At 40.5% G+C, this 26,724-nt stretch overlaps 1 protein-coding gene across 11 annotated transcripts in view; it reads left to right on the forward strand.

Moving 5' to 3' along the window:
- Cacnb2 (calcium voltage-gated channel auxiliary subunit beta 2) overlaps positions 1-26,724 on the forward strand; it is a 345,468-nt gene that overhangs the window by 124,067 nt on the left and 194,677 nt on the right. The window lies entirely within an intron of this gene.

A 26,724-nucleotide genomic window follows, 5' to 3' on the forward strand; every position in this document is an offset into this window, starting at 1 on the left:
TGTGTAGTTGGGGAGTAGCTATTGTCTCAGATATCTGTATCAGTTCAAACCAGTTGATATACTCTTTTGCTCGGAGTTTTCGTATTTGAATCGTGGCGTGGGCAAAGAAATTGTTTTCTGGAGACGAATTACCATGGAGTTTGTCAAATTGCAGACAGCCGCGGTGGCTAATATGAAATCCTATTTGGAAGAGCTTCAGGAAAATTGTACATGATAATCGTTTGATGGATGACACAGCTGTTGCAATATTGCCAGCCTTCCCAATGGCTTTATCGTCCCCTGTCTGTTTCTCAGGAACAGCCCTTATTTCGTGGACCTGCCGTGTTTTTGCAAAATGGCTGTCTGAGCATCAAATTCTAAAAGGCATGCTCTCGCCGATGCCGAAGTATTATTGTTGGAGAAGGTCGGATGTTAATTGAAATACACGGCACCGCTGTGCAAGCAGACAGGCTCGGAGGAAGCCCTGGCTTTATTTTCCTACGCCGTCTGCGTGCAGCCGCTTTATTTTCACAGAACGATGTGAAAGGGAGCGGGCAATTTATGCAGGCTGGCCAGACTGCAGTGCTGAATGGCTAAACCCCCGACTTGAGATTCCTGGATGCAAAACAAACGGAAAACCGACAATGAACACTGATCAGTTCTTAAGGGTGTCACTAAGGAAATCTGTGACCTTGGGAGTTTGGCCAGCAGAAGGGATTCACCTGAGACCTCAAGACAAACAAGGTCAAAATCTGCTATGTTCTAAAGCACGAAGTTGAAGATCAGGGATGGGAGGGGACAATGGGATCGTTTGCATTCCTGTAAGATTTGGAAAGATCTCCCACTATTAAATAAATAAGAGATTTAAACGCTCCCTTAGTTGAACGGGTTTTAGGATTATTATCAATGTTGTTTGTGTTCTGAATGCAACAGCTGACAGGGCAGGAGTAAATGTAGTTGTGAGGTAGCCAGCCAGGATTTTTTTTTAAGGACGACATCTGCAGAGATGGGTGGATTTTTCCCAATAGAAAAATTAATTGATTTTAAAATAACATTTGGAAACAAGTGCCCCAAACTTTTTAGTGTCTCAAACTGCCTAAAAATGAAAACCTTAAAATGATATCAAGTTAAAAATCCTCTATTTTCATAAATTAATGAGGACTCTGACTTCTGTGGCTTTATGTCTTTCTATTTGTCCTGTTCTTTGGGAATTAGAAGAAATCTATTGCTGTATCTGCCTAGTGTGTCTGGGGTTTCTGAAAAATACTCTCAAGACTGTGGTTTTTATTTGGCTTGTTTTTGCCCCCTGTGTTACACCTGTAAGTACATAAAAAGAACAGATGCTACAATCTGTTTTCGTTTTTTTGTTTTTGTCTTTGATTGGAGTCATGACGAAAAAGTGTGACTTTGTTTCTTTATAATTATCAAACTTTTTACCCTGTACTTTGAATAAGGAGCCATAACAATATATAGCATGTGTATGTTTTAAAGTCTGGCATATGAATATTTTTAGAATATTTAGTGGACATCATGCCAGCATTAAATTCAAACATTTGTAAATATATATATATATATATATATATGTGTGTGTGTATATACATATATATCAGATATCTATTATATATGATTACATATATGTATATATGCAAAACATTGTAAATTAAAAACATATAAATAAAATGATGTATGTGCACAGTCACCCACTGCATGACAGCATTTCAGTCAGCGATAGATTGATCGCACATATCATACAGGTCTAGACAGATTAGGATGCCTGGTGCTTTACACATCCTGGTTTGTGTAAGTGTACCCTGTGACATATGTACAGCTACAAGATTTCTTGAGGGTGCATCCTCAGACAGGATACCCATTGTTAAGTGGTGTGTGTGCGCGTGTGTATGTATCCATGTGTGTGTGTGTGCATGTGTGTGTATGCATGTGTGTGTGCATGTGTGTATGCATGTGTGTGTATGTGCATGTGTGTGTGTCTTTTTTCAGTTTTCTGGGAGTCTTTCTCCTTTTTAACCATTTTCTTTTTGGGATGACAGCTTTGTTAAGGGTTCCTCCCACTCTAACACTGTCTTTTAGAAAATTCGGTTAACATTATGTGGGCAGCAAAGAAAGTTATATACACGTGCCTCCAGCCTTCATTTCTAGCTCTTTACCTTTCATAGCGGTTAATTTTATTTAGCTCTCTTTCCTCCCCTGTTCTACATTGGCTTGATAGACCCAGGACCTGTTCTGTGAGCAATGAATGCAGCCTATGGGCTCGAAGCCCTGTTTTTCTCTACAAGACTCAGTACACAAGCCTCTCATTTTGACATTATCATTTATTTTTGGAACTTCGACTTCATTATTTTGTTTATACCTAACAGTAATTTTTTAAATCTGGCTTATACCTTACAGGCAATTCCTGTATTTATCTGTACTGCCTTGCTGCTTTATTAAATGATATGAAAAGCTGTCAACTGAATAACTATTATTAACTCAAACATGGAGAGATCTAATGTGAACTTGGAAAATATTGACATGTGCATCCTTTGGAAGAAGGGCTTGGTTGCCATTCTCCTAAGTTTAGTTGGGGTTCAGGTGGCTTTCTATGCTCGTAAGTTCCACATCTGTGGATTGCACAACAGGAACAAAAGTCTTTGAAAGAGGGTGTGTCATATTGAGCACACACAGCTCTCTTGTCATCCTCAACAGTACAGTAAAATAACTACCAACATTGGATTGTTCTGCTACATGCTAGATCATCTAGATGTTATTTAAGTATGTAAGAAAATGGACTTAGGTTATATTCAAGGTTCACCCCACTTTATATAGGGGACAAACCTCCATCAATATTGATACCCACAGGGGCTGTGGACACTAGACAGAGGCTGTACAGATTGAATGTACCTTGCTGTAAATGCCTAGGAGTAGAGGTTTTTGATATTCTTAAGTTTTTTAAGTTTGGGAAATTTTTCATACCTTTGTTTTTCCTGACTGAACATCCTGAATCTGAAATTCTGAAATGATTCAGAAATTCAGTCTCAAAATATAGAGATGGGTAACCCGAGAGTCAAATGCATAGGAGAGCTGATGCTAAGATTTCAAGTTGCCTTAGGTTGAGGAATGTGGTCAGCACTCCAGTCAAGAGACCATGCACTACGGCTAGAGAGATGCCTCAGCAGTTACTAATGTGTACTGCTCTTCCAGAAGACCCAAGTCTGGTTCTTAGCACCCAGGTCAGGCAGGTCACAACCACCTATATCTTCAGCTCCAGAAATCTAAATCACTTCTGGTCTCTTCAGGCATCTGCACTCACAGGTGCACATAAGCGCACACATGAAGGTTTGCCGTTGTGGTTGGTTGGTTGGTTTGTCTTAAAGAAACCATTCATTGTCGATACCTCTTATATGCCTTCTGCTCACCATTACCCACTTTGATCGAGGACCCATTTACTTGTCTTTAGCACCACAGCCCATTTATCCTCTCTCAGAATCTTATAGAAATGAACTCATATAGATTTTTCCTCATCCCACCTACCCGCATCACTTGCCCTTCATTTATAAGACAGATCTCTGTGGTTCTAGGTCTACCCTTATTCTTGTGCCCATATAGTCTTTCATTGTGGGATAACCCATGATTTCACTGGTCAGTTTGCTGTTGATGGGCATGTGGGTAGCTTCCAGTTTGAATTACTGTAAACATTAGGGTTTTAAATAATTGTGATACTTGAATGTTAGTTCTGTTGGATTTCAATTTAAGTGTGAAAGTGTCAAATCAGATGTTGCAGTATACCTATATTTGTCTTCAATGGACACTGGTAAAAAGCTTTCTAACACATTCAGCCAAGACATACTCCTCCTAACTGGTAGGACTCCACAGGGACGTGCTTGTCTTTCACACCCGAGCCAGTTTGTAAGGGGAAGAAGTGTCCTCTGCTGGCTTTCCTTTGCATCCCCTAAGTGACTAATAAAGTCAAAACTTTGAGCATTTGGCTATCCTTTGTGCAATACTTGTTGAAGTCTCTGGCTTCTTTCCTTTTCGATTATCTGTCTTTTGAGGCAATTTTGTGGGTAAAGGAACTGATAAAGAAAGCATCAGCTGGTGATTAGCATGTAACACTGGTGGAGGACAGTGGCTATAAAGAAAACTCCTTAGACTGTGGAGTTAGACTTGCCACAAGCTGGGATTTTGATGAGATCGTTTATTTACAATGTCATATCAGAGAGTTTTCTTCTTTTTTGAGACTAATAAATATCCTATATAATCAGAATCACTATAGAACATTGAATATTCGAGATGCAATAAAACAGTGTGTCAGCACCTGTACACGAACTACTACTCAGTTGCTTTTCAAAAACTTAGCAACCCTAGCATAGGACCTAGGAGGCATATCTAAGAGAATAGCTGAGAAGGAAGGAGAGACAGTGGTGCATGATTGTTCTTGACTTAGTCGCAGATTGTGAATATTAGTTATTACCAATAATCTCAAGCAGCCTTGCTAAAGGAGGACACAAACTCATCCATACATTATGAATCTCTGAATAGATGCCATTTTGTTGGGCTCCAGTAATGTAATTTCTTTTCTAATTTTTAGAGTATTTAGCTGAGGTTATGTGTTACTTTGGTGCATTTAGTAGGATTTAGTCACTCAGAGCTTCATCTGCGACTAATGAGCTTGCCTCACGCACAGTCTTTTAGAGTTAACAGTTTTTGCTGTTTCCTGTCATGTTAGAGAATGGGCAGGGAAAACATGGAATATCCTCACATGTTTAGTTGTACTCAGCTGTGAAGAAAAACGATGTCTGCAGGAAATGGATGGCTCTGGAAGGCATTATACTACGTGAGAGGACCCAGTCTCAGGACAAACTTGCATGCTTTCCCACGGGCCGCTCCTAACTTTTCGTGTTTGTTTGTGAAAGAATAAGGTGGTGTGTAAAAGTGACTCTAGACTATGGAACTGAGTAGGAGACCAAGAGAGGAGAAAGAGAGAGGTTCGCCATTGGTGGGGATCCGGAGACAAGGAACAAAGGTTAAAGGAGAACTGGAGGGAAGGGAAAGCAATGGGAGAGAAAAGAAGACGCAACAAAACCAACAGTGTTTGAAATGTGCCAAAGTGAAGCTTAGTTCTTTGTGTGCTAATGAGAATTTGTAAGATAACTACAAAGGTAGACAAGGTAAAGAGTTACTGCGTCACAGGAGAGAAACAATGCACTGTATGGCTAAAGGGCTCAGGATCTGACAGTCAGCCGAGCTGAGATTCAAAGGAAGATGATTCTTCCCTCTATGTGCAGTGTTTTGTTCATCTTGCTTAGAAGGTGTTGCTATGTTTAAATAATTGGATTATCATTACATTTAATTAACATGAAATTTTTATAATGCTGTGGAGCATAAAAATCAATGGTAATTGAACTTGAGAAGGGCTGAGAGAGATGGCTGGTTAGCAGGACTTCTGGTCACGTCCAGATTGGAATTTTTCACTCAAGACTCAAGACTCAAATGGTATATGACTATTAAGACCCACCTTTTAAATCATGTTTAGGGCCCTCAGGACAGTCCAGCAAGTAAAGGCATATACCACCAAGCTGTATGACCTTGGTTCAGTACCCAGAACCCACATGGCAGAAGGGAAGAACCAATTCCAAACATTGTCCATACAAGCACAGACACATACATGCCCCACACACATAAGACACAAAATATGTATAATGTAATAAAATTTTAAGTCACATTTATTTATCAGAAACTGCTGACTTTTTAGATTTGAGACCTGAGTTGTAATAGCTTTAAACTCTGTCTCTATTAAAATCTTTCATTTTACCCTTCAAATTTTAATATTATACTTATTTATTTGTTGGGGGGTAGGAAGTAAAAAGGACACTCATGAAAGTCAGAGGACAACTTTCAGATATTGGTTCTCTCCTTGCACCATGTGAGCTCTGAGAATTTAACTCATCTCGTCTGGAGTAGCAGTAGGCACCTTTACCCACTGAGCCATTCATGCCTCTCAGTTTTTAAAGTTAGCATAATGTCTTACTTTTCTATTTGCTAACTCATGTCCATCTTTCCTGGACATGAGAGGGTCCTTAAGAAAGTCTAAGCCTACATAGGAGCAACACATCCTCGGCCCCAGAAGTACCAAACCTGAGAACTTACATGCTGTGCAGTACGAGTAGCATTGAAGGATTTAATTTTTCAGAGCTTTAATTATTAGCTTCTGTCTACCAACGTTCTATTCCTAGAGAAGGGGATAGGTGGACATTTTATAACCATTTCACTTTATAAATATTAAGGGGCTCAGATGGGGAAATGAAATTGATCCACAGTTAGCCATTTGAAGATGACAGGACAAGTTTGCTGGAGAATTTCCTGGCACTTCCAGCTTGCTTTAACTCCTCCCCAGCAAGTCGTGGGTCACTATGCACTTCTCCTTTCCTGAGAGAGGCAGGTCCATGTATGAATGGCAACCGATTCTAAAGCAGGAGTCTTGAACTCATACACTGAAAAGGTTCCTGCAGACTTGCTCCATCGCTGGGAAATGCAAACTTCTTTACATGGGGGGATTACAGAGACAGTGCTACCTAATAGTTTCCTGTGGTTATTATGCACGCTAAAAAATTATGCAAAGAATTGCTCATCTTCACTTCAGTGGGAACTGTTTTCGTTCTCCTAGCCATGCGTGCAAGGAGTCCCTTCACCTGTGCCGAATTAAGCCCGTCAGTTTGGGAAGTGTGTTTACTGCGGCAAAGGGAGGGGGCCTTGTAAAGTCTGTAGACTGATGCAGACTCCCTGAGTCATATTCATTCGTGAAGCAATTGCCACGTTCATAATCTTCCCTCTGAGTGTCTCTGTTAACATTAAAATGAAGTAGACCTCTGATCTCTGTCCTCTACCCACGGGGTAGAGGCAAAGGTGTTTATGAAACACCAGTGTGTGTTTAGTTTATGAGAATCTAACAGTTGGAGAGGCCCAGAGCGTCTCCTGCATTGGAGAATAGCACAGTGGTTCTAAAGACCTTACACAAGCTAGAGTTGGTATGTAGGAATTCCAGACGCTGAGACTATTTTATGTGAAATTTATCAAGCTTCAGGACCATGTTTATAATATAACGTTTTCCCTAAAAGTACTTCTGTTGCTATTGGTATCTACATGAAAGGAGTTCTCAAAGTCTATGTTGGCGTGTGGGCAGCTCACAGAAATGGGTAAAGAGATAGAGGAGATGTTACTTTGCATAGGATCAAACATTTGATAAGTTTTATTTTGTGATAAATGACTTTATTCCTCATCTTTCCCCAGAAAGCCTTATAAAATGTGAAATTGTAGGACAGAAGATGTGACTCAGTGGTAGAATGCTTTCCTAGGATGCATAAAGCCCTGAATTCAATTTCCAAGAGCACACACCCATACATACATACATGTGTGTATATACATGCATGTATATATATGATATATATATGTATATGTGGTATAGAAAATTGTATGTGTATATATACAGTATATGAACATGTAGAGCATATACAGTATATGTATATACTGGAAAATATATATACATATACATAATTATATACATACATACATATATACATATATATACATATGATATGTAACACAAACACATACACATACATATGATATACATACATATATACATAAATATATGTGTGTGATATGTACATGTATCACAATCAGATGGTGTATGAATTTTAGATATTCATTGTATAGAATTGCATATATATTACATATTTAATGCTTGTTTTTAATTAACTAAGATATGTATACTAATGCATCAGAAAACTGTTAACTTGAACTGTATTGGGTGATAAACTTGCTTGAGAAATTAGCATTTGTATATATTCAGAATACACTGGAGGGCAAGGCTTGGCTGGCTTGTGGGGTTGATCCTTCATGGGATGTTACAGGCAAGCATTCTTCTGCATCACATGGTCATAAGCTTTGTTTTACATGCTAAGACAGTTATTCTGCTCCCTGGTGTGGTATGCTGTCATCGTGTTTTCCTCTCTCCAATATCCATTTCCACCTGTTCCTCACTGACAGGTTAAGCAGTACCAGTGAACTCAGGCTTCTCTCGGATTCATAGTCACGCTCCCTGTCCTTTTCCTGAAGAGAGCTCATCCAGGCAGAACACTCTGACTTCAATTCTTAAGCAGCCCCACTTACTTCACTCCCAGAAGACCACAGCCACGTCCTGACTAGTCTTCCCATCTTTCTCTTCATTCTTCATCAATAGGGTCCCAACTGTCCTAGGGCTGCACAGGTGGATTTCCTCCACTCAAACCCTTCAGCTGGATCCCATTCTCTAAAACATTCAGTGCAGTCCAAGCAACACACATCGGACCCTTTGTGATCCAGCCTCTATGAGCTTCCTTGACCTTACCCTGAGCTTCTTTACAATTTCAAGCTCCAGTGATACTGATTATTATAATGAGTCCGAAAGCCCAGGGCTCTTTTACCCTCAGACCAACCTCAGTGCAAGCTTTTACCCAAGCTTGCTTAAGTAGCCTTATTGCTTTTACTCCTAAAGGCAGCTACTGTGTTCATTATAGTGCCCTTTATTTATCTGTTCCCCTCTGACAGCCATACTTTCTCTGTGCTTTGTTCATTGCTTTGTCCTGTGGCCCAGCAAAGAACTCAGCCCTAGACACAGTCTTAGTATACTTAATGAGTAACTATAAAACTAACACCAGGGAGATAGTAGCAATTTCTTATTTTTCTACTGCAACCCTCTGTTCTTGTGTATCAATGTAATATAAAATGTTCATTTTATATATGTACAGAATTCATCAGAGACTTATATGTATAAACACACAAGAGTTTTGTTGTAATAGCCTGTTCCTGTGAAGATGTATGAAGTAGCAAGCATCTGTTGCTGTAATTTTAAACTCATCGGTTTATGCTATTGATCTCTTTCCCAACTTATGGAATACTCCATTTAAGGGATTAAATAAAAAGAACCAGATTCCTCCCCAATAACAAAAATCCCTTCAAATACAGAAGAGATCTCATTTCTGATTGATGGAAACACTGAAAATCAAACTAACTTTTTGTTAAAATTGTTTATAAAGAGGGAAAATGTGTGCTTTAAAAACCGTTTTGGATGATTATTATTTATAACCATTTCAAAATAAAAGCATGAGGACTGGAGAGATATCCCAGTAAGTAAGAGTACTTGCTATGTAAGCGTGAGGACCTACGTTTGAAACCCCAGTAACCACACAAAACTACGCATAGCCGTAGATGCCTGTACCCCCAGCATTGAGGAAAAGGGCAGAAACAGAAGGATCCCAAGAGCTTGCTGGTCAGCCATCCCTAACAGCAATCTTCCCATTTAGTGAGAGACCTTGTTTCAAGGCCTGAAAATTAGAGGGCAATAGAAGAAAATGCTCAGGGGTTGGGGATTTAGCTCAGTGGTAGAGCGGTTGCCTAGCAAGCGCAAGGCCCTGGGTTTGGTCCCCAGCTCCGGAAAAAAAAAAGAAAGAAAGAAAGAAAAAGTAAGAAAATGCTCAGTCCTGTTCTGACCTCTGCATATGTGCACTTGGGTGTGCACACTCACCCACTCACAGACATACCCCATGCACACACCACACACACATATATTGATAAATACACCACTGTGCTTCTTATATGAACCCTTGAGGCAAAGGTTTAATAGCTACATGTATTTAAAAGCATCCCTGGAATCTTTGCCATGAATAACACTCCATTTTTAGGAGCTGTGACATTCATCACCAGCCCCCTCCTTTCCAAGTCCTGGCTCAGGCAGGTAGCTGCCTTTTGTGTGGATTTGCAGCCTTCAGTCGCAGGGTGACCTTTCTGCTGAATAGAACTGCTTCCCAGGACTCCTGTGTTCTGTGTCTTTCTTGGTATTCCATTGAGAGAGCAGCCACTTCTCCTCTGTGAACCACCGGAAGGAGCATCCTTCTGTGGTGACGGTTCTTTGTTCTTCACTTTTGTGATATGTATGTGGCCCTTCTCCTCCGCAGGACCAAAGGAATAAAGGATTTATGTAATCTCAGATTTCTAAATAACCCCAGTAAAAGAGAAGGGCAGAGCAGCTCAAGATGGCTCCCAAAGTGAGTTCTATCTCTTGCCTTCTCTCCTCTTGTTTTTTTTTTCTCCCTTCCCTGTCTCTCTCATCTTTCTTTCCTCCCTCCCTTTTTCTTTAAATCTCTCCTTTTTCTCTTTGGTAGTAGTGGCACAGCAAGTCCATGAAACTTCACCTAAATCCCCATGGCGTTCCCCGTGGTCTTTGCCTTATACATTTTTACCACCCCGCCCCCTCCCTTGATGATGATAGACAAGAAACAAAGTGATTGTTGTTCTCAAAAATGGATCTCAATATTTTTCCTTCACAGATGAATGGTATATAGTTTGACTAGATATGCAGGCTTCTTAATAACTGGCAAGTGCCCTCAGTAAGAAACACACAGTAGACTGGCTGGAGAAGGGGCATCTAATAAAGAATCCTATGATTGGGTAGAGATAGAATGGTAGAATGGTAGCCATGTATGAGGCTCTTGCCTAGGTTCAATCCCCAACCTCAAAAATTTCATCTTCAATACCACCACCACCACCACCACCATCACCACCATCATCATGCAACTGAAAGATATGGTATCCTCTTCAGTCTTCTACAGTTTGCATGCTCCTGCACTTATAGCAGTTCTCTAGAGTGTTACAAAGGCTGAATATCATAAGGTTTCCTGGTGAGTGATACAAATAACCCTTTCTGCTGTTTAAATAACATAAAAACCACTGGCAGCGTGTAAGAATGTTTTTAGTAAATTGCTTATCACTAACATTGAAAATCCTATAGATTCTTGTCAGTAAGTAAATAAGTGAACTGCAGTCCTGCAAAATGTCAGGGGGGATGGTGCCTAGTCATTTATTTTAAATAATCCGCCCGTGTGTGTGTGTGTGTGTGTGTGTGTGTGTGTGTGTGTGTGTGTGTGTGTGTGTTTCCTGTGGTGTAGGTACATATTCACTTACCTGTGGAGGACAGAAGACAACAACCTCTGCTGTCATCCCTCAGGAACTGTCTGCTTGGCCTTTCATTAGACTGGAGCTCACTGAGTAGACCATGCTGGCTGGCCAGCAAGCACCAGATGCCGTGCACCTGTCTCTGCTTCTCCAGCTCTAAAAAGCAAACACACCACACCCAGTCTCCTTTCACAGGGCCTCTGAGGATCAAACGCAGATCCTCCCGCTTACAAAGCAAGTGCTTTCCTGACTTAGCATCTTCCCAGCCCTGACTGAGAGATTGTGATATACACTATTATTTGAGGTCCATTAGCCAATGGGAGAACTGAGCAAATGACAAGAAATCTGGAAGTTGGGTTCAAGGTGACTCTAAGCATCTGAAGGCAGAAACTATGGCTGGGTTTTTGGAGTCCTTCCTCTGTGGGCAGTCATCGTACTTCAGACCAATTTGTGTACAGTTATTCAAAGTTCAGATTTCTGAGAAAGGGAGGAGATTAGAGCTTCCCAGCTCTAATTCCTAAAAGGAATAGTCACTTTAGTGACACCCCCACCAGCCCTGCATACAGTGAAGAACAATGGTCTCTCAGAGGTAAACCCAAGTGTTCTTTTTTTTTTAAGGTTTATTTATTATGTTTATATGAGTACACTGTAGCTGCTTTCAGACACCAGAAGGAGGCATCTGATCCCATTACAGATGGTTGTGAGCCACCATGTGGTTGCTGGACTTGAACTCAGGACCTCTGGAAGAGCAGTCAGTGCTATTAATTGCTGAGCTATCTCTCAAGCCCCCAAGTGTTCTTTATTGAAAGGAGGAAGCATCATATGTGTGAATACACACTACAGAGATTCTTCACATAGAAATAGAATGCAATGGGGTTGGGGATTTAGCTCAGTGGTAGAGCGCTTGCCTAGCAAGCGCAAGGCCCTGAGTTCGGTCCCCAGCTCCGAAAAAAAAGAAAAAAAAAAAAAAAAGAAATAGAATGCAATGACCTCCTGCTTTTGAGGCAAACTTATTTTCTGTATGGATTAGTTACTTTTAAAATTGTTGGGATAAAATATACTGAAAAAAGTAACTCAGGGAAGGAAGAGTGTGGCTCCAAATTCAAGGTGCAAGCCATCATGATGGCATATCCAAAGCAGTGGGAGCAAGCTTGAAGCAGCTGGTTACTTCACAATCGCACTCAGAAAGTAGGGAGTGCCAAAGGCCAGCCTGGACTTGGAGAGGAGTTCCTAACAGGCTTGAGAGGGGTGTCTGGGAAAAGCAAAACAAATGACTAGAAGTCAAACTGTGGGTCCAAGGTGATGGCCTATGTTATGCTCAAGATAGCTTTCCAGTTTGATCTCTGCATTCTGCTCTCTTGAAATAGCTTGTAGAATAGCTCATCTCTTGCAGATCAAAAGTCCAGTTTTTTTTTATTTTACATATCATCATTTACAATTCAGTCATCACTCCAGGTTCCCTTTTGATTATCCCATGAATCAGCATCCCATGACCCCAAACCCTTGACTATTAGAAAGAGACAGCAAACACAAGCACAGACAGAAATATAACTGGGGGGGTCTCTAAAATTACCATTCTGGCCATGCCTGGACCTAAATTAGCTCTGCCTCAGGTTGACTTGAACACAGGAACTCACCTGCCTTTGTAAGCATAAACAAAAAAATTTTAGCTGGGTGGGAGCTCGCCTTCCAATCACCACTCCTTAAATCCCTTTATTTCCTTCCTTAGTATCTTTCTGACAAATTGGTTCATAGTGCAGTTGCCTCTCTCTGTTCCTTTAAATTTGTCAAGCTCCTTATACAATTCATATTGCATTCTTATATTTTGCTTAGTTGAGAAATTATCTATCTTTTGAACTCATGTTTTTTAGTATTCTTTCCTACAGCCTTAAGGGCTGTCCTGTAGGTCACAGTGTTCTACCATTTTGCTGAGACATTGACATCCCCTACCCTCCTAGACTTGGGCTGTCTCTGGTTATCATGGAGTCATTAACCTTGTCAGAGAAGACATTCCTCAATGAAGGAACATGAAAATATTATAGAAAGTATACATTATGTATTATACACTATTATACAAATAAGCCTTTCACTCATAACAACTGTTGACACTTATGGAGGCCCTGCTGGCTCTGATCCAGGGGCTGGATCTATGTCACACTGTCCCTTACACATGGTCAAGCAGGACTTAGCAGGAGTAAAGCAGGACTGAGCATGCCTATACTTAGCCCCTCTCCTCCTTTTTCCACAGACTTGGATCCCAGCCTAGGTAGTGGTGCCACCCAAAGTGAGCAGGACTTCTCACCTCAATTAATTGTCACAATAATCTTGACAGGTATTCCCAGATGCCTATCTCCCAGGTGGTTCTAGATCTTAGAAAGGTGATAGTTGAGATTAAGCAACACACTGTGGTCAGGATTTAGATATGAAGCTTTCACAGAGTCCTTGATGGTAGTGCTGATTGGTCTGTATTCTCTGTTATATAAATGGGCATCAAGGAGCAAGGAGGTAAGAGCATGGAGTTTGTGAGAAGGAGTTCAAAACTGCCTGTACAGTGGGATTTATACCTGATAAATACAGAGTAAAGACTCAAGAAACATTTTAATTGAATTTATTAATTTATGATGACAGTAAGGGTTCATTCACACTTTCTGAAGGTGTGTACATCAAATTGAACTACACAGTTGAATGATATTTAAACTTTATAGAATTATCCCAGAATCACTTTAAAGGGTATATTGATAAGAGGCCAAACTCCAGCAACTCTGTAATTACTTTCCAGATCCACACTTTGTTACTAGTCCATATATACAAGTCTGATTGAAGTGAATGGACACAGATGGGAAAAGTCCAGAATAAATATTGAAACTCTAATGGCTCATTTCTAAAGTGTCCTATTAACCTTCAACTGATAAAAGGTAAAGAGATAACAGATGGTGGAAAACCAATGGGATGGTTTTTTGTAAGTGTCTGATGAGCAGACAAAGCTGATTGGCAACTTTCAATAGATAAATATTAATTTTGCCTCAAATTTATGGACTTGCACACTTTTTAAAAATTTCATTTCTACATGCGTTCATGCAGAATATGAATGTGTACTGTTTATGTGTGGGTGTGCATGGATGTGTGTGGAGATCTGTGTCCAATCTCTCTCTCTATTGTTCTCCATCCAGTTTTTGTTTGTTTGGCTTTGCTTTCACATTATTTGTTTTGTGAAAGGAACACATCCCAGAGCTTGTATATGAAGATTATTAGTCCTCTCCTTTCCACCATATGGGTCTCTGACTGAACTCTGATTGTCAAGCTTGGGAGCAGTCACCTTCACCAGGTGAACAGTGACCGCAGAATTCACACCTATTGTTGTTGCTGTTGTTGTTGTTGTTGTTATTGTTGTTGTGGATAGGGTCTCACTATGTAGCATTTACTAACCTTGAACTCAGAAATTGGCCTGCCTCTGCCTCCCAATTCATAGGATCAGAAATATATCCTATCCAGCTTCTACCTAATTTTTTGGTACAGGGTTTCACCCTGAACCTGGGACTCATCAATGAGGCAAGCCTAGCTGTCTCTCAAACTCTGGGGATCTTCCTGTCTCCAACTCCACAGAATTAGAGTTACAAATGCACAGCTCTGTGCCCAGCTCTGATGTGGGCACTATGGCTCAAATTCAGGTCCTTGTCCTTATATGATGAACACTTTACCCAGAGCCATCTCCCTAGTTCCTACCCTTGATGAAAATGTATTTCAGTCTTAGAAAAAGAATGGAAGCAGATAAAATAGAAAGGAATATGAATATTTTCATGGCAGTGAATATTTCAGTATATCTGACAGTGCCTCTCAGCACCCATGTTACTCTAAGAGTTTCTGAAAATCGTTTAAATAATGATTTATAAATATTACATCTATGTAGTGGGGGGAGGGGAGCATGTATCTGCCATGCCATGAATATAGAATCTGAAGACAACTTGCTGGGGTTGGTTCGATTTTTTTACCATATGGATCCCACGGATCAACTCAGGTGTTGGTGCTTAGAGCAAGCACCTCAACTCACTGAGCCATCATGCAGGCCCTTCAATAGTGATTTAATAACAAAAAAGAAAAACTATCCACAACTAGCTTCTTTATCTCTGCAGCTTAGATCTGACAAAGCAACAATACAGATCAAAAACTTAGACATTATTATATTGTGTTGACACTAAGTACTGTTGGCCTATGGAATTTTGTCTGGTTGAAGGCAGCTAGATACAAAGTCAGAACTTACAGTGTGACTTTCCTTCAGAGTCACACATATACTGAAAAAGAAACCCATGTTCTGCTTCGTTTTGTTCTTCTGATTTAATACACCTCCACCTTCCCTAAAGTCATATAGTTTTCCTTTTTCTTTTACAGACTCTTGGTCATTCTCTGCAAAGCAATCAATCTAGTAAAATTTTCACCTCTGATTATAATCTGCTCATTACCATTTGAAAATATCAGAATTTTTATTTCTATGCCCAAACAGCAGACATTTTGAGACAAGTCTCTAGCTCAAGGGGCAAAGTCATCCCTGCTGGAGAGAACTCTTATTTTTCTCTTGTTCTCCTCTTGTAAGATTTGTTACACCTCTTCCCTGTCAAACTTAACTTTGTCCTACTGATAGGCACACAAGCAAATCAAAGAACACAGTCATGAAAGATGCTGATTTGAGTTACATTTGGCTTGCCTCTCATGAAATGAAATACCATGCTGCCTCTCCTACTCCTCCTCCCCCCTCCTCTACTCCTCCTCCCCTCCTCCTCCTCCCCTCCTCCTCTTCCTCCTCCTCCTCCTCCCCCTCCTCCTTCTCCTCCTCCTCCTTAGCTTCTTGGTAAGTTGGGTGTTTGTGTTTGCCTGTTTTTAAGGCCTTGAAGAGACCCACTCTTCACATGGCACTTTGTACAAGCCTTAATTCGTCAGCCATACATAGACTCTCTCAGATATCTCTGCTTTACTATTGCCTAGTAACAAGGCCAAGACATACTGGCTTACATCTATGAGCAGATCCATAGCTGCAGGGCTTCTTACCTGACATGAGTCATATATACACAATGATAAGGCCTCTTTTTGTCCTAGAATTTAATTCACAGTGCTATCCTCTGAGTGGCAGAACTCCTTCCTGAAGAAACAAACCTAGCTTCACAGTAAGGGAGAAGGTATAGTCAGCTGCCAACATGATTTCTGAATATCAGCCTCTAGACCTGTGATTCACAACCAATGTGGGCTGCAACCCCTTTGGGAGTTGAATGACCCTTTCACAGCAGTCATTTAAGACCATCTGCAAAACAGATATTTACATTACAACTCATAACAGGAGCAAAAGGTTGTGTGGAGTAGCAATGAGAATAATTGTATGGGTGGGGGTCATCACCACATGAGGAATTGTATTAAAGGGTTGTAGCGTTAGGGAGGTGGTGAACCACTGCCCGAGGTAATGCTGGAAAAATGAGCAAGAGACGGTTTTCTTAGTAAGAGAGCTGACATACAAAGAGAACACCACGTTTCTGTTTTCCCATGCAGCTCATAGTGATTTTAAATTCCTCTTCATTTTAAATCATAACGATCCCTTTATAAACATCAATTAACTCAATAAGTATTTTAGTAACAGCTTTTCTGTGACCAGGTAGACCAATAAACCCCAATTTAGAGTAAATTGTTATCATCTGTTTTATTAATAATATTAATCAGTATATTTAGTTTCAAAATAAATTACTTAATTACAGCTATACTGTGAAATTTTGTTCATATTAAATAAAAGACTCGCAATTCCATTTTTGCCTGGTCTAGCCAGCCTTTCATACACTTCAGTATGTGTTTTTAAAAAACCTTATTTTGTGATTATTTCAAATAATAAATTAAAATTTCAGGTTCTCTGTGTATCATGCACTGTTTTTCGCTTCTTGGGATATAAAAGACTAGAACTGTGTAAATTCTGAGCAAAAAGGCTGTGAATTAGAATAATTTCTCTCTTTCTCTCTCTCTCTCTCTCTCTCTCTCTCTCTCTCTCTCTCTCTCACACACACACACACACACACACACACACACACACACACATGTCAACTTTGAAGCAAAGCATGAAGCCGATATAAGCAATATGAAGACGTGAGTTACTGTCAGTCTTATTGAACGTATCAGTAATATAGACTTCTGATCTCCAAGCTTGTCTGGAGTTTTACACATCTGTAAATAAGGCCTTCTTGGTTGTGAGAACTTCAGGAATCTACATTCTTTTCAGCCAATATGCCAGACTCTGAAGAAAAAAAAAAGTCTCCTAAGGAGATGAGAGTCTGCCCCCTGTTAATAGGAATTTAAATGATAAATCATGGTAGATCAGTAGAAGACTAGGATAAGATACAATTGGAGAGACTTTTCCAACAAGAGCAAGGAAGTGTGAGACCTGGGGATTTGACAGATGGGTCTAGCTAATTTGTAACTTAATAATCTTATGTTTATCCATTTAATCAATGCCTACTTAGCACCCCACACATACTTGACACACTGTTTTTCTTGGGACTTTGAGAATGGTCATAGCTCCCTCCATAAGAGCACAGCTGAGGTACCAGACTACAGTGATACTGATTATCTAGATTTCCTTCTTTCTTTGTTTCTCTTCAGTCTGGTCTCACTATGTACCTGTAGCTCTTCTGAGCTCACTTTGTAGACCAGGCTGGACTGTAACTCACAGAGATCTGCCTGCTTCTGCCTCAGAAGGGCTGGATTAAAGGTATATGCCACTATACCAGGAGATGATTGTCAATCCACTGCCTTTGAGTCCTGAGTAGAACTGTTAGGCCTACTTAGCAGATCACATAGGTAAGTTGGGAACCCATCTCCTGTACCCAGTCACAACATGGACGTATTCTCACATCTAATTTTGACTTAGAACTCGGATGTAAGTGAATAATCAAGGTATATCTAGAAATAGTTATACTACATGCTAGCTTTCTAATTTTATGTTAAAAATGTAATGTATTTAAGCATTTGTAAGGAAAGCCATAGCAATCAAACTGTTGAAGACAGCCGAAAATAATTTACTTTTATACTACATTTGGGCCTCTTAGATTCTGTAAAATAATCTTATAAAAAATTATGGTAGAAAATAAGGAACTTGCAAAGCTCTCTGTTCCCATTTTCTTAGCAAGGATATCCTGATTTAAGTGGTTAGACAAATTAAGCAAATCTGGAAGGACATGCATGTCTTTTTGAAAGCTGTCCCAGAAGTGACCCAATAAGTGGTTTTGTTCATCTTGTATATGACATGGAATACCTTCCCCAGTTTCCTGACATGTGTACATACATACATCTATACATGTATTGTGACATATTGGCAGAATTTTGGGCAGCGTAAATTGAGATTCACCTAAGAAATGAAAAGCTCTTCAAACTCATTGGTACCAATGGGCTTAAAATGAATAAAACAATTCCCAGTCTAAACGACCAAGTGCTGGTAACTGTTTCAGATCCTTGGGGCTTGTCTTTCCTAACTCATGTGTTTCAGGAGAGCCTTGAACTAAGTCCATCCACATTTTCATTATAGTTCTTAACACATTCAGGAAAGCAAGCTTACACATTGCTAGATGACCTCATTCAAAAACATATGAAGACTGGCTTTGAAGGATCCAAAAGTCTACTGTAGATTGTTAATGCTGTCTATGTTTCAACACCATTTCACGTGCTGCCATTGCTTTATAGGGTGAATTGTGACATCCAGGGGATTCTATATGCATCTGGGAGTCCCATCATTTGGGAGGAGTGCATAGGCCTTTTACTCGGTTGATAAGGAAAAGGAAGCAGAGAGGGTGTATGGCAAAGAGGTGCCAGAGCTAGAACTTGGAGTTGATGGATCTGCCTCTAAAATCTGTTATTTTATTTGCATACATAAGGCCTGCACTAGGCAGTAGGGCCTCTCAGTGGGTATTAGACAGAGGTCTTCTTTTTGAATGGACAGATTGGAGAAATGCACTCCATTAGGAGAATACAGCATTTCACCTTTTATCTGTCAATCATCCCTTAACTGGAGTCTTTGAGCAGCACACAGAATGTATACAGCAGCACGGGAAGCTCTGTTTTCACTGACCTCTGCTTTCTAATGATTACCTTTACAAGCCTCAAGTAATGTTTACTTGTTCACTCGCACACTCACATTCATTTGTCTTCACTGTGTGAAGTGAACATTTCCTTTATCTCCCTTACAAGAGGAAAGCCTAAGACAAAATGGATTTCGGTACTGAAAATAAGTCCACCATAAAGCCCACGTAAGACCTAGTGGAGAGAAAGCCTGGGTGCTGGGGCATGAAAAGGCCCTTGTTGGGGGAGTCCAAGTCCCGTAAAATTGGGTGAATAGTCTTCTACTCTCCATTCTTTCTAACTCTATGAGTTGGAATTTAGTCCTGATCTTAGAGATTCCAAATCTGTGTTCCTTATGCCATGTTGACTCTATCTGTATTTAAAATAACCAATTGAGAGTTATAACCGTTCATACCACACAATTATAGTTTAGGATAAGTATTGTTTAGATGGAGAACCTGTTCCAGAAGACACTGCCTGTCTGTTAACAGGTGATGCCTTAAGATGACGCTTCCTGTTACCTGTCACCTTGACAGTGTATATAATCACGGAAGAGTGAAGCCTCTCAGCCTGCCTTTGAGGGGTATCTGCATAGAGTTAAATGAGATGGGAAGATTCTTTAATGATGGGTGGCATCACTTTATGGGCTGGGGTCCTGGACTATATAAAAAAGAGAAACTGGATAAAGCAACATCATCCACGGCTCTTTGCTTCTTGACTGAAGAGGCAGTGTACCCAGCTGCCTCACTGTCCTCTGCTCCATGGTCCCCACTGTGAAGGGTTGTACTCTCAAATTGTGAGCCAAAAGAAACCCTTCCTTCCTTAAGTTGCTAGCCATTGAGTATTTGATCATATTAACAGAAAACCAATGAGTACAGAGCCCATAAAAGTGACACCATTCAGAAGAAGAGGTGTTTCCTTGGCTTACAGAGCAACTTCAACACTAAGTAGCCACCGAGGTATTGCTAAGCAGCCACTCAGGTGCTATATGAGAAATAGAGCTGAAAGCCAAGCCCCTGACCTTTGGGAGTATTATAGTCTCATCGTGAAAATGACAGCAGATCACTTTGAAGGCCAGCATCAGTAGACACCTACTTGGCAAAGGGATAAGAGAAGGAGCATAGAATTGGAAAAGTCCGTGTTCTTCATGTACACTGGTCCTTGACAGCAAAGCCTAAGAAGGATTTAGTGTAGGTAGTATGTTGGTTGGGCCAGGGTAGCTCCTGATAGACAGAAAGGAAGAAAATCCAATAAAAAAAAAAAAACAAAAAACAAGGGTATGGGTAAAGTGAAGTAAATTCAACCAGCACTCCCTCCACCCCCTAAAAATTACTTTCTGAGGGTGGTGGATGTTTGCAGACCATGGGAAACTGAAGCAAAGAGATAGGGCCACAAGGCTTGGGCTTGAAGTAGGACACAGAGTGTCCTGACATACAGCTGAAATGAGAGAGAGCTTGACAGAGTATGGTACGGAGCCACAGAGGTATGGGCTATAGCCCTGGTTCAGGCCTCCCTGTCCTTGGCAACTTGTTCTTACAGCTGCAAACAGACCAGTCATCCAGGCAGGTGTTGAAGCCAGACACTAATGGGCCAAAGCTGAGTTTGACTATTGGTCACTTAAACCCTCTGGGTTGCCAAGCCTACATGAAAATAGAAACAGGGCCTGCCTTATGGGCATACAATAGGGATTTATCCTGTTGGGAAACAGACCCCAGAAAAAGTTAGACTGACTCAACAGGAGACTGTTTTTAGGTGTATTCATTCATTCATTCATTCATTCATTCATTCATTCACTCACTCACTCACTTATTTATATATGTGTCAATTGCCTGATGGATGATCTAGGTGATCTTATACTCAGTTTGTGGCCATGGTTGGCTAGAATTCCTCATCCTCCTATTTCTAACTTTATTAAATGCTGGACTTCAAGTGTACATCACCATGCCTGGCTTTACTTTGTTTATATATTTTTAAGTGTTAGCTGTTTCCTTGTTTCATTTATTACTTGTTTCCCTTATCCTCTCCAGCCTCCTGTTGTGCTGGGATTAAAAGTGTGCACCACCCCACACAGCTATCTGTTTCCATTTTTTAGATTCTACTAAACGGTTAAAGATAATTAAGCTGTGCTGGAATATCTGTGATTGATGGGACAATTTGATATGTGGCTAGAATAAAGCTCAGCTCTTCCATGGAAAACAAATGTATTGTGCCAGTAAACCCAGCTTTGCTGCAGAGGGTGAGGGTAAAGGCAGGTCTACAGAGGTGACGCTTCCCAGCCAGCCAACCTGGTCCAGACCCTGAGCTTCTAGTTTAGCCAGGCACTGTCCTAAGACAAGACAGGAGATATGGATAGAAAACAATTACCACTACCCACACACTATACATGGGCTGACCCATGGCTCCAGCTGCATATGTAGCAGAGGATGCCCATGTTGGGCATCAATGGAAGGAAAAGCCTTTGGTTCTGCCAAGGCTGGACTCTACAGTGTATAGGAATGTTGGGGGGGGGGCAGAAATAGGGGAGGTGGTTGGGGAGGGGAACACCCTTAGAGAAGAAGAGGAGGGAGATGAGATAGGGGGCTTATGTCCAGGAAACAGGGAAAGGGAATGACATTTGAAATGTAAATTTAATGCTTCACTCCTTCTTTAAAAGGGGAACAAGAATACCCTTGGCAGGGAATAGAGAGGCAAAGATTAAAACAGAGGCAGAAGGAGCCTACCCCACATGTGGTCCATACATATACAGCCACCCAATTAGACAAGATGGATGAAGCAAAGAAGTGCAAGCCGACAGGAACCAGATGTAGATCTCTTCTAAGAGACACAGCTAGAATACAGCAAATACATAGGCGAATGCCAGCAGCAAACCACTGAACTGAGAACAGGACCCCTGTTGAAGGAATCAGAGAAAGGACTGGAAGAGCTTGAAGGGGCTCGAGACCCCATATGAACAACAATGCCAACCAACCAGAGCTTCCAGGGACTAAGCCACTACCCAAAGACTATACATGGACTGACCCTGGGCTGCAACCTCATAGGTAGCAATGAATAGCCTAGTAAGAGCACCAGTGGAAGGGGAAGCCCTTGGTCCTGCTAAGACTGAACCCCCAGTGAACATGATTGTTGGGGGGAGGGCAGTCATGGGGGGAGGATGGGGAAGGGAACACCCATATAGAAAGGGAGGGGGAGGGGTTAGGGGGATGTTGGCCCCGAAACCGGGAAAGGGAATAACATTCGAAATGTAAATAAGAAATACTCAAGTTAATGAAAAAAAAGAAATGTAAATTTAAAATATGCAATAAAAGAAAAAAAAGAAAACAATTACCACCCTGCTCTGACCTCTGCTTCTATACATATGCACAGTCACATATGTGCACCACAAGCTATGTACATATATACACACATGAAGGAAGGAAGAACCACATACTTCACACAAAACCACATGAAGGATGAAAGGAAGCAAGGAAGAAGCTTTAAAAGGAAAATGATGAATCACACTAAGAAGTTGTCTAAAGTTTCCATACTCTGTCGGAAAACAGCCCAGAAAGATTGTTGCCGTGTTCTCTATGGTAAAGCTCATAAACATGAACTGGCGTTGAGTTCTTCCAACTCACTTCTAAAAGCCAGGAGAGCTTCTCACATCTTATTTTTCAGATGATGAAAATCCTTGGGTTATTTTTTAGCAACTGCTATGCATGAGGCCAATTGCTTATTTATAGAAACAGGAAGGTATGGAAACAAAAAATACATATATGATGCATTTATCATCTTTAAAAATAAATCACTCTTAGCCAGGCATGTTGGAATGAGTCTTCAATTGTGGTTCTCGAGACACTGAAATAGGCGTGAGTCAGGAGTCTGAAATTAGCCTGAACTAAACAAGCTGAAGACCAACCTTTGATACACAGAAAAATTCTACCCCATACCTCCCCACCCCATAAAAGTAGGAGGAAAAAATCACCCATGTTGGAAAACTTGGATAGTGGTAGTGGGGAGCTAGGGAGTTCTTGGTCCCATTTTTATTTACCGAAGGCCAAGATAAGAAACAGTAGAAGGGACTCACCTGGGGCTTTTGAGAAAGAATGAGCAGCATTGACTGTTGAAGGAATGAGTAAATAGAACTAACCATCACAGGTCACCTCTTACCAAGGACAAGGCTCCACTATGTGTTGTAGATGTGAGCAGGAGTTGTGTGGATGTAGTCCTCGAAAGTCCTTCTTGCCTGCCATCAACCGTATACCCGAAAGTCACAGACCAGTGTGCCCGCCTCCCTCTGACTCTGAGCTGGCCCTCTGATTCACAAATACAACTTGATAGATGACGTATGGTGCTCAAGGTTGATAAAGACCTTTGCAGCTCTGTACATACCCCCAGGTAGGGGAGGGAGGTCTGGGAATGCTTAATCTGAGAACACTGTTTCTAGAAATCTGGTTGGCATACAGCCAGAGCTCATAGTACACAAAGAAGTCTCAAATTTTCCTGAGGTGACCAACCCCAGTTGAGCTTCCAACTGATAGGTAACATTCAGTGCCAGCCATGAGAGCAAATGTGCTTGGATGTTCATCCAGCATTTCCACTCAAGGCTTGACTGTAGCTCTGAAACTCAGCCTTGGTAGCTCTCTGGCCCCTTATACATGAGTTTCCCGAATGCACACTGTCCATGTGAGCTCAAAGAACCCGCAGAATCGTACTTGTTTTGCGAAGCCATTATGTTTGGGGTTCTTTGCTGCAAAGTAAACTGGCATAGAACTTGAAAATGGACATAAAATTCAATTCAACGATCTGACAGATACTGGCAAAAGTTTAATACTGTACAAATATCATGTAGCATAATGATTTAAAATTTTAATTTTTAATTATTTTACCTCTTACTAACCATAAATGAAGGGCTCTTTTTTTTTTGACATAGTTCTGTGGCGTATCATTGGTGCTTCCTAGTTGAATTCATTAAAATGTTGGAGGTGGAATTCTCATATCTATTGTGTCATGAACTCCATTAAACTCTAGTGAAGCCTAAGAAGCCTTCTTTGGAATATTTTTACATGTGTAATATGAAATTTTGTAGCATTATAAGTGAAATAATCATATGAAGATACACTTTTCAAACAAGTCTAAAGGCAAGTCTGTGGTATAGTAATATGTATTCAATACAATATATATATTATTACTAAAATAAATAGATAAATAGATATATATTTAGCCACATTAAAAAATAAGTGTGACAGTTTTATCTATTGACTTTATAGGTGGAATTAATGAATTTAAAAGAAAAGCAAAACAGTAAAACCCACCTTTGAATATTTCCAAGTTATGGAACTAAAAAGACTTGACATGTATGTGCGTGTGCTAGGATAGGGTGGGAGTGGGGTGTGCTGAACAGTATCAAATATAGAGGAGCTTAAAGCAACAGAAATTCATTGTGCCACCATCCTGGTGACTAGAAGCCTGCAAATCCAGGGCAATGCTCTTGCTAGCAGTTCCACAAAGAACACTCTCTACTTTCCTGCTCGGCCCCTGAGGGTTGGGGAAATCCTGAACATTCTTGTGGTGGCCCATGTAGCCCTGTAGTTTGTCCTCCCTCTACCCCAGGTTATCCATAGCACTGCCCTTCTGATTCTATGCCCAGTGTCCTCTTTTGTAAGTAGACAGTCCTATCAGACCAAAACAACCCAAGGCCACAGGATTTAAAGGAATGGCTGAAATGAGTGTGTCTGGAGCCCCATGGTCTAGTCTTTTATAGAAAACGATTTCCACTAGAATATTAAGCTTGTGTCGATGTTCCTTTCATGGCTCTTTGAAGCTTTTAAATATGAGAATCCAATCCAAATCTAAACAAGTAATGTCTAACATTCATATTTTAACAAAAACACCAGAATCCAAGTTGCTTTACGCATTTTCAATAGTATTATACCATAAAATTGTTTAACCAAAAATTGTATTCAAAGGATTGTTGAAACTGCATAACAGAACTGTATCCAATTAGTCAACAATGGTTATTGAGCAACCTGAGGTACTGTATTCCCCAAGGAGAAGTGTAGTCAACATGAGCCATTTCCTCAGGAATGTAAACACAACTAGGCAATGGGCAATGATACCTACACACACACACACACACACACACACACACACACACACACACACACACACAGAGTCACCAAACACACACAGTCACCAAATGCATACATACCAACTACATATCCAGCTCAAACACACACACACAGTCACATGAACACACGCAAACACACTACTTAAACATACACATACCACACACAAACTCACTCACATACACACAAACCCACCACATTCACACACATGCCACACCACACACACTCACTACTGCCCCCATTCACGACATTCTTACACACCTTACACACATCACACTATACCTATCCACTCACGCATGCACACACACATGCACACATTACACAAAAGCACATGCGGTTTCAATTTGATCCTTGATTTAAAAATATTATTTTATGTCGACTCCTGTGTCCGTTTTATTTTCTCTTCTAATTTTGAACCGATAAAACCCTATCAGTTTCTCTGTTAGATTATAATATGTTTTCCTCTTTTAAAATAAAAGCTGACTAAAACTGCCTAACCACAAAATCCAAAATGATTGAAAATCAATGTCACGAGGTTGTCATAATATATTTTCGATGTATGTTAGCTGTTACCCTTTTTATAGATGCTAAATGAGTACCATAGTCAGCAGGGATGCAAGTCCTTTGCCAACAGAGTTCCTATGGATGCTGTGATCCATCCTTGTGTTATGCTTAGTAAAAATGTATCCTAAAAGATTTCTTATGAGGAGACCTAGAACATCACATTAAAATATAAGAACAATAATTGCTATGAATTCTTAGAAATACTGGAACAGCATTGCTCCATTAGAGTACACACTAATAAGGGTGTGTGTGTGTGTGTGTACTTATAAATACATAGCAGGAACTTTAATGTACACTGAGACTCAAATCCATACGTTGTTTGATTTCAGATCTGAGTCTAGAAAATATTGTTCTGCTCCATTGAATCATTATCGAGAGGTAGTTGAATCTTAATTCTCTACCCTTTAAAGTTGTGATATCAATATCAGTTGCTTGGTTCTGAATATATGTGGATTCATTTAGGCAGTGCCTCGAATATCATAGATGCTTAAGGAAAGGGACCCTGGTCAGGTGCGAAGGTATGTGACAGCAGCCTCACCATTTGGGTAGCTGAGACAGGAGGATCAGGAATTTACCCACAACCATGGCTACATATTGAGTTCCAAGCAGACCTAGGTGACATGAGACCTCATCTAAAAAAAATGTAGAGAAATAAAGGAAGGAGGGATGGATGGATAGATGGAAGGAAGAAAGGACAGAAAGAAGGAAGAAAGGAAGGGAATGGAAAAGAAGATGGAAACAACAACAAAGAGAAAGATAATAAAGGCAAAAGAAAACTGGATCCAACGTCATGGTCCCATATCTTTCCCCAACCCCACCATACCCTGTGACATCTGTTTGTACACCAACTTAGCCATCCTGATACAAAAGAATTTTTAATGACATCAAACCCCACTTTGCATGTGTTCTACAATTATTTTACTGCTAATTAAGAGGCCACTAATTGGAAGGAAAATAAAGTGAAAAATAAAACAGTTCTTTCCACCTATGCCTGTGGCTTCGTGGCTTCTGG

This window comes from Rattus norvegicus, chromosome 17 (assembly GCF_036323735.1).
Source record: "Rattus norvegicus strain BN/NHsdMcwi chromosome 17, GRCr8, whole genome shotgun sequence".
Classification (NCBI taxonomy): domain Eukaryota; kingdom Metazoa; phylum Chordata; class Mammalia; order Rodentia; family Muridae; genus Rattus; species Rattus norvegicus.